At 48.5% G+C, this 16687-nt stretch overlaps 7 non-coding genes across 7 annotated transcripts; 3 read left to right on the top strand and 4 right to left on the bottom strand.

The window, feature by feature from the left end:
- Nucleotides 1-3202: 3202 nt before the first annotated feature.
- LOC148642980 (U5 spliceosomal RNA) lies at nucleotides 3203-3319 on the bottom strand. Its single transcript, XR_015929359.1, has one exon. It is a non-coding gene; the product is annotated as a U5 spliceosomal RNA (small nuclear RNA).
- Nucleotides 3320-8372: 5053 nt separating this feature from the next.
- Nucleotides 8373-8444, top strand: trnag-ucc (transfer RNA glycine (anticodon UCC)). The gene has a single exon. It is a non-coding gene; the product is annotated as a tRNA-Gly (tRNA).
- A 1516-nt stretch (nucleotides 8445-9960) lies between these two features.
- Nucleotides 9961-10079, bottom strand: LOC148642978 (U5 spliceosomal RNA). Its single transcript, XR_015929380.1, has one exon. It is a non-coding gene; the product is annotated as a U5 spliceosomal RNA (small nuclear RNA).
- A 391-nt stretch (nucleotides 10080-10470) lies between these two features.
- Nucleotides 10471-10584, bottom strand: LOC148642977 (U5 spliceosomal RNA). The gene has a single exon (XR_015929382.1). It is a non-coding gene; the product is annotated as a U5 spliceosomal RNA (small nuclear RNA).
- A 647-nt stretch (nucleotides 10585-11231) lies between these two features.
- trnav-aac (transfer RNA valine (anticodon AAC)) lies at nucleotides 11232-11304 on the top strand. Its single transcript has one exon. It is a non-coding gene; the product is annotated as a tRNA-Val (tRNA).
- An 847-nt stretch (nucleotides 11305-12151) lies between these two features.
- trnae-uuc (transfer RNA glutamic acid (anticodon UUC)) lies at nucleotides 12152-12223 on the top strand. Its single transcript has one exon. It is a non-coding gene; the product is annotated as a tRNA-Glu (tRNA).
- Nucleotides 12224-14835: 2612 nt separating this feature from the next.
- Nucleotides 14836-14917, bottom strand: trnas-gcu (transfer RNA serine (anticodon GCU)). The gene has a single exon. It is a non-coding gene; the product is annotated as a tRNA-Ser (tRNA).
- Nucleotides 14918-16687: the final 1770 nt, after the last annotated feature.

Raw genomic sequence — 16687 nt, 5'->3', positions numbered from 1 at the left:
TCATGCGTGTTAAAAAGGATTGGCGCATTGAGACCCGGACCTTAAAGAAAACCCAGAAGGTGGTGTACGACAAGCGGGTGCTGCAAGAAAATTTGACATCGTTGCCCTACGGATATTAACACGATGGATGTCAGGTTAAAACACCCTTTTTCATGCATTTTGTCCAGACCCTCGAATTGCGGTAAAAGTTATTTTATAAAACAGCTCTTGGAGAGCGGTGATACCGTTATGACTCGTAAACCCGAAAACATAGTCTGGTGTTACAGCTGCTGGCAACCTCTATACGCTGAGTTGCTTGTGAAATTTCCATACATTCAGTTTATAGAAGGACTACCGACGTCATTTTCCGACGACCAGCTACTGCCGCCGGGTAGAGTAAATTTGATTATAGTTGATGATTTGATGGAGTCTGCGTGTGAAAATAATGAGCTAGAAAAAGCTTTTACCAAATACGTACACCACCGAAACCTCAGCATCATGTATATCGTCCAAAATGTGTTTTGTCAAGGTCGGAAAAGTAGAACCATCACGTTAAATACAAAGTACATGGTGCTGTTTAAAAACCCTAGAGATAAACTACAGATTACAACCCTGTCCCGGCAGATGTACCCCGGTAAAGCCAATTTTTTTTGGGAAGCGTTCGATGACGCTACTAAAAAACCTTTCGGTTACTTGTTGGTGGATTTAAATGCCGACACCCCAGATGACTATCGCTTGCGAACAGGTCTTTTCCCCCCAGATGTACCCACGGCTTATGTATTTAAAAAATCTAAAAGTCGGTGATCTCGCAACCACAGACTCAGTCGAAAAAACACGTTCGGGGCGTCGTCATGTCTTCACGCGTTCAGAGAAACCTGACTCTCTTAAATTCTCTGGTAAAAGCACCTCCCAAGCAGCGGAAAGCTATTCTCTGCGGGGCTACAAATGATCTTCTACAACGTCGATAATGGAGCACGCTGAAAAAATGTACCTGGTACCTCAGAAACAGCTCGATCGACTCCGAGAGCGGTCTGGGTTCGAAAGCGATGTAAGAAAAATAACAACCCGTCGGCTGGATGATGAAATGCGTGACATTCTTCAGAACTCGCATCTGGCCGAATATGAAAAAGTGAAATTGTACCGCCAGGTGTTACAACGGTATTTGACATTAGTACGCCAGGAGACTTCCGAAAAGGGGACTTTAACTGTTGTACTACCGGAAAATGCACCCACCGAACTATCACCCACGTTAGCACAACCGCCGTCATCGAGCGACGCTGACTTTGGGTATATTTTGGACAGCGTGTCTCAGCGGTTCCAGAGAAATGCCGAGATATTGTTTAAGACCATGGCCCGCAATGAACCATTAATAGCCTGGAATGAAAAGGGGGAATTTGTGTACAAGGAGGTACCCGTTGAGGGCTCTCACTTGATTGATCTTGTCAGGGCTCTCACGCAGCAGCAAGCAGTTGCTGTCGGTAAGAAGCCAAAAGGTTGGGATGTGTTCATGGAGGCTATGGCAGAAATCAACGTGCCGGGCACCTTGCTAGCCAACGCTGGTAACCGGCTACTTAAAAAACTCAAGGCTGCCCCGCTGGGGTGTGCTGCGTCGGTCAAAACTTTAAAACAACCGGTAGAGTTGTCGCCGGTCGACCCGGTCTCTAAGATAACAGCTGAAAGGAGACGATCATTAATACCTAGACCCACATGGTTGTCTTTGTAACATTTTTTCTCTGGGTATGTGTGTTTGTGATAAATAACTTGAAATGTATATTAAAAAGCGAGCGCAATATGGTTAAAAATGGCTTGGCTGTAACATGTATTAAAAAAAGCTTGAGCGCTATAACAGCGAATGTATAATAAAAATATTGTGTTGATTTTAATTCATGTTTTGTGTTCTTTTTAAATAATAACCACACAGACGTCGCAATGGTTCGATTTCATTTTTATTTTAGACAGTCGATTAACATTTAAGACATGTTTTAAATTGTCGTAAACACCCGCAAAATTGAACATTCGTATTTTCAAAGGGCTTGAAAGGGTACAGGGGTCTCCATCTCACACGATGTCGGTTTTTCAGAACTATTTCCACCAGGCGGTCATTCTGGAAAGCATTCGTAGAATAAAGTTCTAAAATGTTTCTAAAAGATAAGCCTTTACATCTATGGTATAGGAAAAAGACGCAATGTAGACCGCAGGTCACTGCAAAAGAATCTTGCAATTGTCTGTTGTTGTAAAATATGGAGTTAGCATTTGTGTTTAAGAAATCAATAATGTTCTTGGGAAAGAAAAGGCTTCGGGTGAAAATCCGTAGGAGTCGAAAAATTCTGCGCCCTCGTCGTCGGGTAAGTAAATAACCAGCCAGTGTTCACCGGGGCGGTCATGTGGGTGAGTATTAACTATTAAACACAACGGGCGCCGCGCCAGTCTCTCGCGTGGTAGGGCATCACTGGGGAACACGTCTAGAAAACTGTCTCGGGTGTAGCGGTCTCGGGTTAGAATGTCTTCCAGCTGTTTGGTGGTCATCTTTATGTGCAGGTTGTGTGGTCTCCCGTGCTTTTTAGCTGAAGTTGTAAATGACTTGACGTCTCATATCCAGCTCTATCACGTTGTCGAACAGCGCGTACACAACCATGTTAACTGTAGTGGGTAGCGGTTGCGCAAAGCGTATTTCAGCTCTCAGATTACCCGTTTTGATAAGTGAATAATGTCCTGTGCACTCGTCGTCGGGGCTGAGGTTGAAAGCGAACAATGTGTAACCGCGCGCGTACTCCTCGCGGTCCACCAGAAGTGGTTTGTCTTTCAGACGCTTCCTGGCTGTTTCCACCAGATTAAAATATTAGGATTAAATAATAGAGGCCGCCTTCAAGGCCTCTGCCCTGACGGTCGTGGTTGGCAATGCACCTGGCCTTACAAACGAGCCAGTAGGGCCCGTTCAGCTCCAGGCTCATCGCCTGCGGCTCTCGGCTTGCGGCCGTGCCCAATCCGTGCGATAACTCGGAAAACACCCAGCCACACTGTGCCGGAAACGACGCACTCTGGGAAGCCGCTATGCAAAGCGAGGTCCCAAGATCCCCTGCGGCCGGACACTTCCCGCTCCCCAAAGAAAAGAGCGCCAATCAGACAGGCGGAGTCTGAGGACTCGCAGAGCAGACGGCCACAATCGCCATAACAAGAGTGATTGCGAGCGTTTTTGTTTTCTCTCTTTGACCAGCCCAGCTGCACCCCACCCGAAGGCAGGGAAGCTCAAAAATTGCATGGAACACATTCATGCTCCTCTCCACGGAAATCTTTTGTAAAAGGCGAAAGACTTGTACAAGATGAAGAGAAACCAGAGTGCGTGGCTGCACAGCTGCAGGAGCCCAGACCGCCTTCAAGGCCTCTGCCCTGCCGGTCGTGGTACTGCGATACTGCCTGACATAGGTTGGGCGGGCGCCAGGGGCCGTGGGAATGCGCACTGTGTTCAAATCCGTCACCCCGCAGTCATAGGCGTCCCGTGCAAACACTTCCCGGAAATCCTGGAAATTCTGACGCAGCTGCTGACGCTGGCTTTCCGTTTCCAGGGCATCTGCCTTACCAACCTGTTCCTGTACCTGCTCTAGGAACCCCGCTTTTGACGGCATGGTGGTATCCTGGTTCGCACTCTCGGCTGAGTGGTCCATCGGAACACCTGCGTGTACTGTGTACACAACCATCTCATCCTTATCGCTAAGGTCCACCCTGCACACCTCCTGGTTGCAGAATCCCTCTATTGGCATAATTGCAATCATCCGCCGGGGGTAGGTGTAGTACACCTGCTCGGTTCCCCCCTCCCTGGCCAAGGGACCAGGGAGCTGCCCCAGTACTGGGATGGCCAGTTCGAAATCATAGAAACCATTGTCAATTACCAGTCCCATGTCAGTGCGAGCAGGGATTTTGACATCTTGTTTTGCTATGTTCTGCACCAACAGGCAGGTGGCTCGGCCATTCCGTTCCAGTCTGGGGGTACAACAGACTGCTAGGTTCAGTCTGATAAACTGAGCTGATGGTTGGAAGAAAACCATCTCAGCGTCCATTCTCTGTCCCTTCTTTAGGACAAGGCGTACCGGAAACCCTGCTGTTGACGCAGGAACGATCAGGTCCGATTCGTTTACTACCTGGCAGGCCTGAGGAATCGTCTGACCTGACCGAATGTTCTCGGGGTCGCCGCTTAGAGAGTGGGCATCTGGGTCCACCCGTGTCCAAAGCACACTGTTTACTGTGTCCAGCTGGGCGCCCAGTCGAACCAATAGGTCTGCACCAATACAGACCGAATGGGTCAGCTGAGGTGCTACCTGGAAGTAGTGAGCAAACTTCCTTTTTCCGATGGAGATGGAAGCTAAACAGCTTCCTTTGCTCCAAATGGACCTATGAGGTGGGGGTGCCCACCACAGAACCTGTGACTGCGTCACCAGGGTCACCTGACAGCTTCGCGACAGGTCCTCGAACAGACCTTCACTGATTATGGACTTCTCAGAGCTGAGGCTAAGAATTACATCATCAACCTGCACTTCTGCCACCTGGACCCCCTCCCACCACCATGGGGTGGTAGTCCTGGTCCCCCTAAGGTACCAGGGTGCACAGAAAGGACTCCCATTCATTACCGGACAGGGAGATCCACTCTTCTTCAGGGATGAAAAGGGGGTGTGCTTTACCTGGCGGGTCAAGCAGCTGCTCGGAGCACTGCTCCTGTAGTTGGGAGACCGTGGGAGTGCTGGCCTGGGCAGGACTTCCCTGTAGTTTTGGAAAGCAAGAAGAGACATTTATTCTCGTCCAGAGGAACCAGGAGGAACCTCCAACTCAGCTATAGTGTTCAGTGGGCACTGTGTGATCACAGCATGACCACTGAATCCCCCTTTTTGCTGTGCAACAGGCTTAGGGTTTTTGACCTGAGCCCACAATTTTCCACGCTGGCAGTCCACCAGAGGCTCCAGCCTGTCAAGCAGGTCTTGGCCAATGAGTAGTGGCTCTGTTTTAAACCTAGAAATGTAAACAGGATGCACCACATTCATTGGCCCGAACCTAAGTGCCACCCCCACTCGGTGTGTGATCCTGGCATGATCCTGGGTATAGCTGGAAATATCTATCTTACACGGTTCTACCTTAAGTCTGATGCCTTTTCCTTTCGCTACTCGTTTGAGCTCGCTGAGTAGATCGGCTGACATCAAACTAATTTCAGCCCCAGTGTCAATCAGTGCTTCTCTATCTAAGACATTTTCAAGAGAAACCTTGATATAAATACGCCTTGCTTTGCCTTTCTGGCTGAGATTCCCTAAGAATTGTTGGAAGCCTGCCTTTTCTTTGACTTCAGGGGCGGGGTCAGCGCCCAACTCAGAGTCACAGCCTTCTTCCAGGCAGGAACCCTCCCACCCAATCAGATAGACTGAGGGAGGGGCTTGGGACGGATCCCCGCCTCCTCCAGTGAGAAGGGGTGTGGTCCCCCTAAACTCATTCACACTTCCGGCATTCGGTGCGGAAGGTTTACCCTGTCCTGATCTCTCAGGCAGGGCTTGTTCAAGCCTGGCCAGGCGGGCTGCAGTCGACTCCCTTCGTCCAGTCTTATGATAGGCTCTGCCTGAGCCCTTGCCTTCCCCATAGCGCTCACGGCGGCTCTGACGCTTAGTGCGGTCCTGCCTGCCTATTTTGCGCCGGGGCTTAGCGAGCTCAGGAACCTCAGCTGCCTCGAGCTGAGGCGAGTTGTCAACCCTGCTGGCTTTAGTGGCGAACACGGCCGTTTTAGCAGGTTTTCGCTCTGAGGAAGCAGAGACTTCAGCTCCCCAGGCTTTTTGAGCCAACCTTCTAATATCAGCCATTTTCATCACTTTTGCATCAGTGTGCATCACAATCATTTTCCTGACTGAGGGATGCAGATTAGCAATGAATAAACCTTTGAAATTCACGTTCTCTTCGCAACCCTCTTCATTCCGCCCTGCAAAATAAGTGCGCCTAAGCCTCTGATAATTGTTGCGAGGGGCTTCAGCTTTTTCGTGCTTAATATGGTGCACAGCGGCCACGGCAGCTATGGGATCGATAAAAGCCGAAAATTCTCCGATCATTGCCTGACACAGCTCCTCAAAGCTATTACAGACCTTTGGTCCTTGTCTAGACATCCACTCGTGGACCGCTCGGCTGGTAGTTTTCCTTACTAACATAGCCTTTTCCTGTTCGGACGCTTCGGGCATAAACTGCAAAGTATATCTCAGCTCATCGATGTAGGTCTCCACATTATTCCCTGACACTGACGGGTCAAACCTTTCTACATCTTTGGCTAACTGCCTCAGGGAGTGGAGGTTAATTTTTACGGTTTCTCCGCGGGCAGAGAGACGGCCGTGATCAGGAGCAGGGGGTCTATGCCTGAATTGACTCACCCTTGTGTTTCGCGCAGGACTCGGCGATCTCCCCCATGCCGATCCGACCACAGACCCTGGCCGGGAGAAACCTCCTCCCGGCGCGCTGGGTGAGCGCTCCGGGCTGCTAGGTGGGCTGGCATGCAAGTGGGATCTAGTCTATTTTGCTTCCAGTACGGCAGCATCTGACTCCTTTTGCCTTTCCTGGCTGAGCTCATTTAAACTCTCAATTTCTTTTTCTTTTTCTTTCAAGCTCGCTTCCAGGTCTCTCCTAGCTACCTCAGCCGCAGTTTCTCTAGCAGACAAGTCATCTAATTTACCTAAAACTTCCCTGAGTCAGTCTTCACTTTCCTCATTTTTCACTCTCTTTTCTCTGATTATATCCAACAACTCAACTCGCTCCGCCTTATATCTTTCTAGCGTTCCCTGAAGCTTTTGAAACTTTGTCAGCTCGGACAAAGACAGTTCCAGCTGTTTAGCTAGATTTAAGGTGAAACTCGATAGGACCAGAACTGCGTTCACAGACCCTCCTATGTTAAGCTGGTTCGCTACCTTAGCTACTAAATCTACTTGCAGCTTCTCAATATCATCAAAGTTCAACTTTTCGATACCACTCCAGTAACCAGGATTGTCGTCGCTAGAAATAGTACTTATAAGCGACTCCACTTCAGACATTTTAGCAGCCATTGTCATTACGTCAGAGAAACTTTAAGAGTATTACTTTTTTTTTCTTTTTCCAAAATACAGTATGGAATCTAGACACCCGAGCAGATGGATTTCCAATCAGCTCACGTTACACTAAACACTAGAAAACAGGGGGATTTCTTTACGCAGTTATCAGCACACCCGGTATTCGCGTATAGAAGCCGCGGTGCTGTGCTGAACTTGAACTCACAGCAACATCAGTTATTCTGTGCGACTGATTCTCATTTCATTCTAAACTCGCCCACCCAGGGACGCCATTAAATGTAATGGTTTGATGGGTTTACTGAGACAATTCTTAATTGTAGCAGTAATCACGAGGTTGTTCGTTGGGGCTTTTAGAAAATCAATCGTCAGAACAACTAACAACGCACACACAGGGGTTCAATACACTAGATACATTTATTAATATAAATTGTGCACCAAACATATACTAGTCTGCCTGGATACGAGTGGCAGACCTTACTGTGAGGGTTATCAATATACAAGGTATATAATCCCAAAGAGATGCAAACACAAAGAGATACACAACAGAGAATATATGTCAATATATATCGTTCGGTTACCAAATCGCTAATCAGTGTTATTACCCACTGTTACTCTAAACTCGGAAGTAAATACATTACTCATGAATTAAATTGATAACAACTTGTGTTGAGGTACAATTGAATTCTCGAGACGCAATGTAGAACATGGGGTATACTTATCCACTGTGTATGGATTTGGAATTTCCCGGCACGAACACCAAACCAGCTGACAGGCTCTGTTGCAGCCTCTGTTCCAGTGGTTGTCCAATGGGCGGTGTCCCGGCATCCTCTGGCTACCGGCCAACCAGTCAAGGTGCAGCTCGGAGTAGGACGGGCGGAGGAATCTGACTGCGGCGTGCAGGGCAGTCGTTGCTCCGAGGGGATCTACCAGCAGTCCGGCTGGCTGGTAGAAAGTCTCTATGCACAGAGTGTGACCGCGAGTCCTCACAAGTCACTCTTGTGCCTGGGAAGAAGCTGGTTCGTTCCCGGTCCAGCACTGCTTCTGAATAAGCTATTCAGGTTGTCGACGAGGGTCCAACTGTAGGGTCCAACTGTCCAACACAAACACAATCTGTGGCGTTTAGCGTGACATAGTCTTGCAGGCATCGTGCTGTCTCACTGCAATACTATACCGCTGGAGGAAACAGTCCATCTGGCCATGAAACTCATTTGAACGTCTAGCTACAGCAACTAACAATATCATGATTTATTCAGGATGTGTGGAATCAACACGTCCCGGAGACAGCTTCCGAAATCGTGAGCATTCTCTGGTGGTGTCCTGCAGGGTGCCTGTGGGCGTGCGTTGGTGGTATAGTGGTGAGCATAGTTGCCTTCCAAGCAGTTGACCCGAGTTCGATTCCCGGCCAACGCAGTGGCGATTGGTTTCAAATGCTGTCATGCGCCTTGGATTGTGACTAGCAAAGCGAAGCCTTTTGAAAAAGCTAAAGCACTGCAAAACGGAATTGAAGGAGAATATTACAGGGGATTCTGAGCGGTGTCTGCATACACGCAGTCCGATACGGGTGCTGAAAGCTTGAGCTACTCTCAATGTCATGCTGCCTTTCCCCGGAGTAAATCTGTTACATTGAAAGAATGCTTCTGGCAGGTTCAAAAAGGGACCCTTGTTAATTGGAGAAATCAATGATTTCAAATGAATTCTGTATGCGTTAAAAGACAGCTATACACAGAAAACATGCAGGACACTGCTCATGATGTCTCAGTGCGTTTTTCCAAGCCATCTGACAAAGCCCGCCCACTGAAAACTGCAGCAGATCGTGTAAAGACGTTCAACTTTGTAACTACTGCACGCACAGGAAGCAGAATAAATTCCTCTTTTCAAACTGTCAAAGGTTTGCTTTGGGAACGCCGCAGGACATCGCACAATCTCTTTTGAAGAGGGACAAACGATTTCTTATGGGGCGCAGTAAGTACTGTTACTGTCACTGCTCGATACCGACGTTGGCCTACTATATCATGTTCAGCCACCGCTAGAAAATGTACGGCTCTAGCACCGGAGCAAACAACAGGAGGGCCAACGTCGAACAGGCACACGTGTCAGACATGGAGAGCGATGAGAAAGGGATTCAAACCAATGCCTGCTGAGCACAATGGATTAGCAGTCCGTCGCCTTAACCACTCGGCCACCTTGTCGACGAAACTGGGCTGTCCGGACATGGGTTGGCGCGCTCCAGATTATCTTTTTCTTTTTTTTCCCTCATACTCGAGGGTCATTTTCCTGTTCCACATGCGATTTCAACATTTTCCTTGGGAGATGTCAAGCCAGCAAGCCACTGCTGTGGTTCAGTGGCCAGTGTGGAGTTCAGTGGCCCTGTTGTACACAGAAAGTACATTGAGCTCCTTGGACATGAAAAGTTCCAGATAAAAGCCATTTGTCATCCTTTCTCTTGGTGTCGATGTTGCTATTGTATGTAAAGGTGGCAACTTGCTCAGCGAGCAGGCGGAGCACACACCGAATGCAGATGTGTCTGAGTGTTGTGTCCAAGTGGCTGCAAAAGGACAGTGCTCCTGGGGTGCCGTGGCTTAGTTGGTTAAAACGCCTGTATAGTAAACAGGAGATCCTGGCTTTGAATCCCGGTGGTGCCTTCTTTGTTCTGTCTTCTCAAACAGAACTGGTCCTTACGGACAACCGCCTACGGCTAGACTTGCAAGTATTCATTTCCTGTCTTTAACGCGACTTGTTTTTCTTTAAATGGATGCAACTTGCAAAACATGAAATACAAACCTTGCTAATCAGCGCTAGCGGCTGTCAAAAAAAAAGAAGTCAGCAATGTTTTTTTCTTTAACCTTAACCCTGCTAACGGAGAAGAGTTAAACGACCGAGTCTATGCAGCTTAAACGGTGCGCAAGTCGGGTTCTTAGCTGAAAGGGTGGTAAATCACGCTCACCACAGTCCTTAATCTTTTAAAGAGGATACAAAATTGAACCTCCACGGAAATCTTTAGTAAAAGGCGAAAGATTTGTACGAGATGAAGAGAAACCAGAGTGCGTGGCTGCACAACTACAGGAGCCCAGGCCGCCTTCAAAGCCTCTGCCCTGCCGGTCGTGGTTGGCAATGCACCTGGCCTTACAAACGAGCCAGTGGGGCCCGTTCAGCTCCGGGCTCATCGCCTGCGGCTCTCGGCTTGCGAGCGTGCCCAATCCGTGCGATAACTCGGAAAACACCCGCCCACACTGTGCCGGAAACGACGCACTCTGGGAAGCCGCTATGCAAAGCGAGGTCCCAAGATCCCCTGCGGCCGGACACTTCCCGCCCCCCAAAGAAAAGAGCGCCAATCAGACAGCCGGAGACCGAGGACTCGCGGAGCAGACGGCCACAATCGCCATAACAAGAGCGATTGCGAGCGTTTTTGTTTTCTCTCTTTGACCAGCCTAGCTGCGCCCCACCCGAAGGCAGGGAAGCACAAAAATTGCATGGAACTCATTCATGCTCTTCTCCACGGAAGTTTTTAATAAAAAGCGAAAGATTTGTACGAGATGAAGAGTGCGTGGCTGCCCAGCTGCAGGAGCCCAGGCCGCCTTCAAAGCCTCTGCCCTGCCGGTCGTGGTTGGCAATGCACCTGGCCTTACAAACGAGTAGCTTATCGAGCGGAATCCTGGGGCGGCGGAGAGCTGTGATCGTGCAGACCTTGAGGTGTCACCTCTTTGTCTGCTTTCCCGCCCCCCCTCTGCCCAAGCTCTGCTCCAAAGTAGCTCGGCAACCCCTCACACCTGCACGTGTCACAACCTAAGGTGTGGTCATGAGACACCCATGGGGTGTTGCTCTGTTCTTGCTAATTGTTTTCTGCCCGTCGCAGGCAGGAGTCCATGCGAGGAAGATGCGCTGGACAGAGCTCAGAGGGCGCACCTGGGTGGCTTTCCTTCTGAGTGACGTTCCTGCAACACTCTCCCGCTACTCTTGGTGCGCTCATGCCGCAACACAGGAAGGCTGGAGCAGGTGGCTGTGGGCTCTGTGCACCGCCGAAATAGCTCAGTTGGGAGAGCGTTAGACTGAAGATCTAAAGGTTCCTGGTTTTATCCCGGGTTTCGGTATTTTGTTTCATCGCGCCCTTTGTTCCTCTCTCCAGAGCCCCCTGCCTAAAGTGACGCGTCCCTTTCTCAGCCCGAAATGCAAGCGAGACACCAGCAGCAGTCCATGCAGGTTTTCGTAGTGTAGCGGCTATCACGTTCGCCTAACACGCGAAAGGTCCCCGGTTCGAGACCGGGCGGAAACAGCCTCTTTTTGCACGCTCCTGTACTTCACAGAGGTCTTGAGCGACCGGTCATTTGTTCCCAATGTATTTCCGGTGCCTTCATGCACTCTTGTACCAAACGCACGTTCCTTCTGTACGCGGAGCCGATCATTTGCAATTGGGCTGTGCCGACAGACCAGGACGAGCTCTGTCGGCTCAAAAGCAGCGCAGGACCTGCAAGAACAACAGAAAGATTAGCATCCAGCGGGGGCCTCTTTGTGATCCCAAGATCTCATCAAGAATCGGCTCCAGCAACAGGGCTGGGCGCATTGTTCCATTCTCCGACCACTCTCGGTGTAAACAAGTCCCTCCTGGTCTCTGCTTGAAATGCACTTTCCTGCGTTTGCTTTGGTGTAACTGGCTTCCCCTGCATGGGCGAATGTGAAGAAGATCCTTAGTAAGTCATTGAAGAAAACCGAGAAGAGGTCGGAGTGGCCTCTGTCGTTCATCAACGATCCAGTCAGGCAGTACTCCTCTGTAAAGCGCCGTTCGTTCACATCGATTGGCTTTTTTTTGCCTTCATTCGTGCAAGTAGTAAAAGCAGACGCCTCTATTCTGCCGTGACCCGGATTCAAACCGGGGATGTTGCGGCCACAACGCAAAGTACTGACCACTATACGATCACGGCGAGTTACTGATACACACGTGGCAGGGCGGGAAAGGCTGTGCTCTCTTTGTGTGACATAATTCGGGAAAGTCCTGACGTTGCATTTCAACTGAGCCCCAGTATACATCGACCCTTCGACACTCTGAGTGACAACTCTCTTGCGTGTTTTCTCATATTTATGTAGTTTGCTTGCATGATGCCCGAAACAGCAGGGTTGTGTGCTCCCATATGGTCTAGCGGTTAGGATTCCTGGCTTTCACCCAGGCGGCCCGGGTTCGACTCCCGGTATGAGAACGTGTCAATTTTGCCTCCTGCTTTCCAAAAGATCAGCACCGTGTACGAAGGAGCCGCATTAAAACTACTCGAACGTGCAAAACATGCGAGAAGAGGGGGCGCTTGTTTCCAGCCGAAACTTCTTGCGTCACTCTGGTAGACAGGGCTGAACTTCGGCAATAGGATTTATACTCTCCAAGATGATATTTGCACTTTCTGAAGAGGCGATTTTCTCCACTTCAGTAGCCCGATTTCGTCGATTGCGTGGAGAGGGCTGTAGAATGTGGCGCCGTCTTTCCTGCTCCGTCCATGACAGGCGTGCTGGTCTCTGGAGAGTTTGTGTTTTCTCCTTAGAGAAAACACAAACGACCAACTCGGAATGACTTGCCTTTGATGCTTTTCAAAGCGTTCTTTGTGCACGACGACTGCGCCGCCTAGCAGATACAAATGGGTTGTACAACTTTGAACTAGCAAATGGAAGAGGGGCTAAGCCCCCTCTCTTTTAGCCCAGGTTCGATCTGTCTCCCAGAATCACCAGGGCGCACACACACACACCTGTGCCGTTGAAGTGCTCTGCTTCATTTCTAAGGGCAACTCAACATTCACTCCTACCCCGAGTGCAGAAAAGACAGTGTCTGCAGCAACAGCAGCTCAGGTCTCTGCACAGGAGCTAAGCTGCCCCCATCTCCTCTGCTCTGCGGCTCCTGCGGAGTGGAGTCCTGCCTGGAGCTGTATTTGCAGGCGGCGGCTCCCCGCGCCCTGTCTGTGAGTCGTGAAATTAATTAATAATGTTAATAAATTTATAAAGTTAATTTATAAATTTATAAAGTTAATAAAGTTATAAATTAGAAATTAATAACGATATAATTATATTCATGTACCGCAACACAAGAATAGTACACACTGTACATTGTCTGTCGATAATGTTTCTGTAGTGCTTTTTCAGCACTCAGCATGTGACTGTGCTAGTGGCGCTGTGGGTTAGGTTCCTGACTTCTATGTCACATGGTCTATGATTGAATCCCATGGAACTATGACTTTATTTTTTAACAAACATTTCTTTGAAAAAATGAAACGTTTCCCTTGGTCAGAGATTAAATAAAACCTCACTTTTTTTGAGGTTTTACTGTGCAGAGTGAGGTTTTACCTCACTTTTTTTGAGCAGAAGGTTTACTGTGACCTGAGAAGGGCCGGCATCTAATCACGGTGGTACACACACACGCTCTCACTCATATGAGCTACACGGCTACCAAGATGATCTCGGGTGCGCCGAGCTGGTACGGAACATATTGAACTGATCGACGGCGAATTGTCTCTCAGACAGGCTTTTCACCTCTAAGCTCCCTGACTGACAGTGATCAGCTAGGTAGTGAAACAGTCAGCTGCTTCTAAGCCTTAAACAGCTGCATCTCGGCGCTTCCACGGAGAGATGATTTGAAAGCTGAACATCGCCCATTGGGAACACCTTACTATCACTAGTTTAAGAGACTCTTAAGGTCTTGCAGAGGTGCCTGTCTAATAGCATGCACTTTGCAAGCTATAGGTGTTTAGGCTGAGGCAGAATGCCTGTTAACAAAATGTTTTTCTAAAGGTGTGTCCAAGTGGCTGCAAAAGGACAACACTCCTGGGGCGCCGTGGCTCAGCTCCTGCACTTGATTATAATGCCGTTACGTGTCAAAGCAGTAATTTACGTCATCCTACCACTGCAACACGGGGAATAGAGAGAAATGAGCACACGCTACGAATCGTCTCAATCGCTCCCTAGAGTCGTAAGGCGCATTGAAGGGTGCACCCCCATCATTAATCGTTGCGCCTCTGTGAAAGTAAAGCTCTTGGGCAGTCTTTGAAACAGCTCGGATGAAACACTTGATTGCTTCCATGTGCATCTGGAGCCCACTTCTTATTTTCACTTCACGCCGCCCAAAGCATTTCTAAAACAGGAGATTTGCGTTTGGGAATGCGCCCTGCCCTACAAATAAAACAGGTCTACGGGTCTGAAACCTGCTCCACGGAAAACAGCTCTGTTGCGCTTTTGATCAAAGGGAGATTCGCTGTTCTTACTTTTTGATGACATAACACCCAAAGGGGCTTCTTTGGAGCTGGATTCCAACCAGCAACCTTAAGTTTCTTGGCGGTATCCTTTACAGTCCTCTGTTCGGTCGACAAGGGACTGAAGGGGGCAGCTTTCCTCACACATACAGTGCAATGTACTGTAGTGTTCCCCTTCATTGAATTCGCAGTTCTGCATCAGACCTCTAACTCGTTTCCTTAGCTTGGATTTAAGCCACGAAGCAGGCTTCTACTGTATAAACGTCTAGAGGAATCACAAACTATTTGAAAGGCCATCATCCCAGGGGGAACTGACAAAGTCTATCCCTAAACACCTAGCGCAGTCTCTCGAGAGACTGTCAAAAATCGCTTTCTCCGTTTGTGCTGCAAGTAAGTGAAAATGCGGTCTCAACCCAGAGCCACTTGGCAGCAGCGGCACGTAAATACTGTTACTGCCACTGCTCGATACCGACGTTAGCCTACTATACCATGTTCAGCCACCGCTAGAAAATATACAGCTCTAGTACTGGAGCAAACAGAAGGAGGGCCAACATCTAACAGGCACACGTGTCAGACATAGAGAGCGCCGAGGATGGGATTCGAACCCATGCGTGCAGAGCACAATGGATTAGCAGTCCATCGCCTTAACCACTCGGCCACCTCGTCAATGAAACTGGGCTGTCCAGACACGGGTTGGCACGCTCCAGATGATCTTTTTCTTTTTTTTCCCTCGTACTCGAGGGTCCTTTTCCTGTTCCACATGCGATTTCAACATTTTCCTTGGGAGATGTCAAGCCAGCAAGCCACTGCTGTGGTTCAGTGGCCAGTGTGGAGTTCAGTGGCCCTGTTGTACACAGAAAGCACATTGAGCTCCTTGGACATGAAAAGTTCCAGATAAAAGCCATTTGTCATCCTTTCTCTTGGTGTCGATGTTGCTATTGTATGTAAAGGTGGCAACTTGCTCAGCGAGCAGGCGGAGCACACACCGAATGCAGATGTGTCTGAGTGGTGTGTCCAAGTGGCTGCAAAAAAACACTACTCCCGGGGCGCCGTGGCTTAGTTGGTTAAAGCGCCTGTCTAGTAAACAAGAAATCCTGGGTCCGAATCCCAGCGGTGCCTTTTTTTGTGCTGTGTTCTCGAACAGAACTGGTCATTATGGACAACCGCATACGCCTAGACTTAATTAAATGCAAGTATTCATTTCCTGTCTTGAACGACTTGTTTTTCTTAAAATGGATGCAACTTGCAAAACATGAAATACAAACCTCGCTAATCAGCGCTCGCGGCTGGCAAAAAAAAAAGAAGTCAGCAATGTTTTTTTTTCTTTAACCTTAACCCTGCTAATGGAGAAGAGTTAAACGACCGAGTCTATGCAGCTTAAACGGTGCTCACGTCGGGTTCTTAGCTGAAAGGGTGATAAATCCCGCTCACCCCAGTCCTTAATCTTTTAAAAGGATACAAAATTGAACCTAGTCGCCACATCACATACATCCTGTTCAACGATAAAAAGGTGACATCTATCCTCGATCCAGAGTAAATCCCACGTTGAGGGCATATTTTTTTCCACTTTACCATGAGTCGGGCTCGGCTGCACAGAGGCGAGAGCAGAGCAATGAGGTCACGGGGACAGGAGAGCCACACGCTGGCGGTTTAAACACGCGGAAGAAAACTGAGGGATCCACAGTATGTGGACCCTCCGTGCGCCATCAGTCCGCACTCCGGACTCTGAATCCTGCCATCCGAGTTAAGATCTCGGCGGAACCTGAGGCACAGTATTTCTTAAAACGTAATCTGGTGAGCATTTCTAGAATCGTACTTGTATAGATGCAGCCTTTAATGTGTTGCTAGGTTAAAATTGATGACTTCTTGAACTTCAGTAGGCAACTGCCCTCTTGATTTTGGATTTAATTTCTTTATTACAGGGGCGCTTTTATGAAGACCGAGTCATGTTCAGGTACTTTGCTTGATGGAGGAAGCATATTTCGGACTCTGTGATCTGCTCACCTGGAAAGGTCTGCTGTACTACTACAAGAGAGAAGTAGAGTCTGGAAGAATGGACAATTTTATGATGCTTTGGAAGATAATGTTTTTTTTTTTCTTTGAAATTGAAATGAATCAGAATATCAGTGCAAAAGACAAACTCTTGGTTTGGTTTAAAGAGATATGGTTTTAAAACAGACAAAATGTAGAAAACAGGTGTTTCTCACTTTTGGAAGAGAATGGACCGGGGGTAATATTTTACAAGTTATATAATAGTAAAATATTATATAATAGGGGTAATAGTCGCGAGGGGCTTCAGCTTTTTCGTGCTTAATATGGTGCGCTGTGGCCACGGCAGATATGGGATCTATAAAAGCCGAAAATTCTCCGATCATTGCCTGACACAGCTCCTCAAAGCTATTACAGACCTCAGGTCCTTGTCTAAACATCCACTCG

This window comes from Lepisosteus platostomus, chromosome 22 (genome assembly GCF_059453375.1).
Source record: "Lepisosteus platostomus isolate fLepPlt1 chromosome 22, fLepPlt1.hap1, whole genome shotgun sequence".
Classification (NCBI taxonomy): domain Eukaryota; kingdom Metazoa; phylum Chordata; class Actinopteri; order Semionotiformes; family Lepisosteidae; genus Lepisosteus; species Lepisosteus platostomus.
The sequence above is the reverse complement of the archived record's forward strand: the minus strand, read 5'-3'. Positions and strand labels throughout refer to the sequence as shown.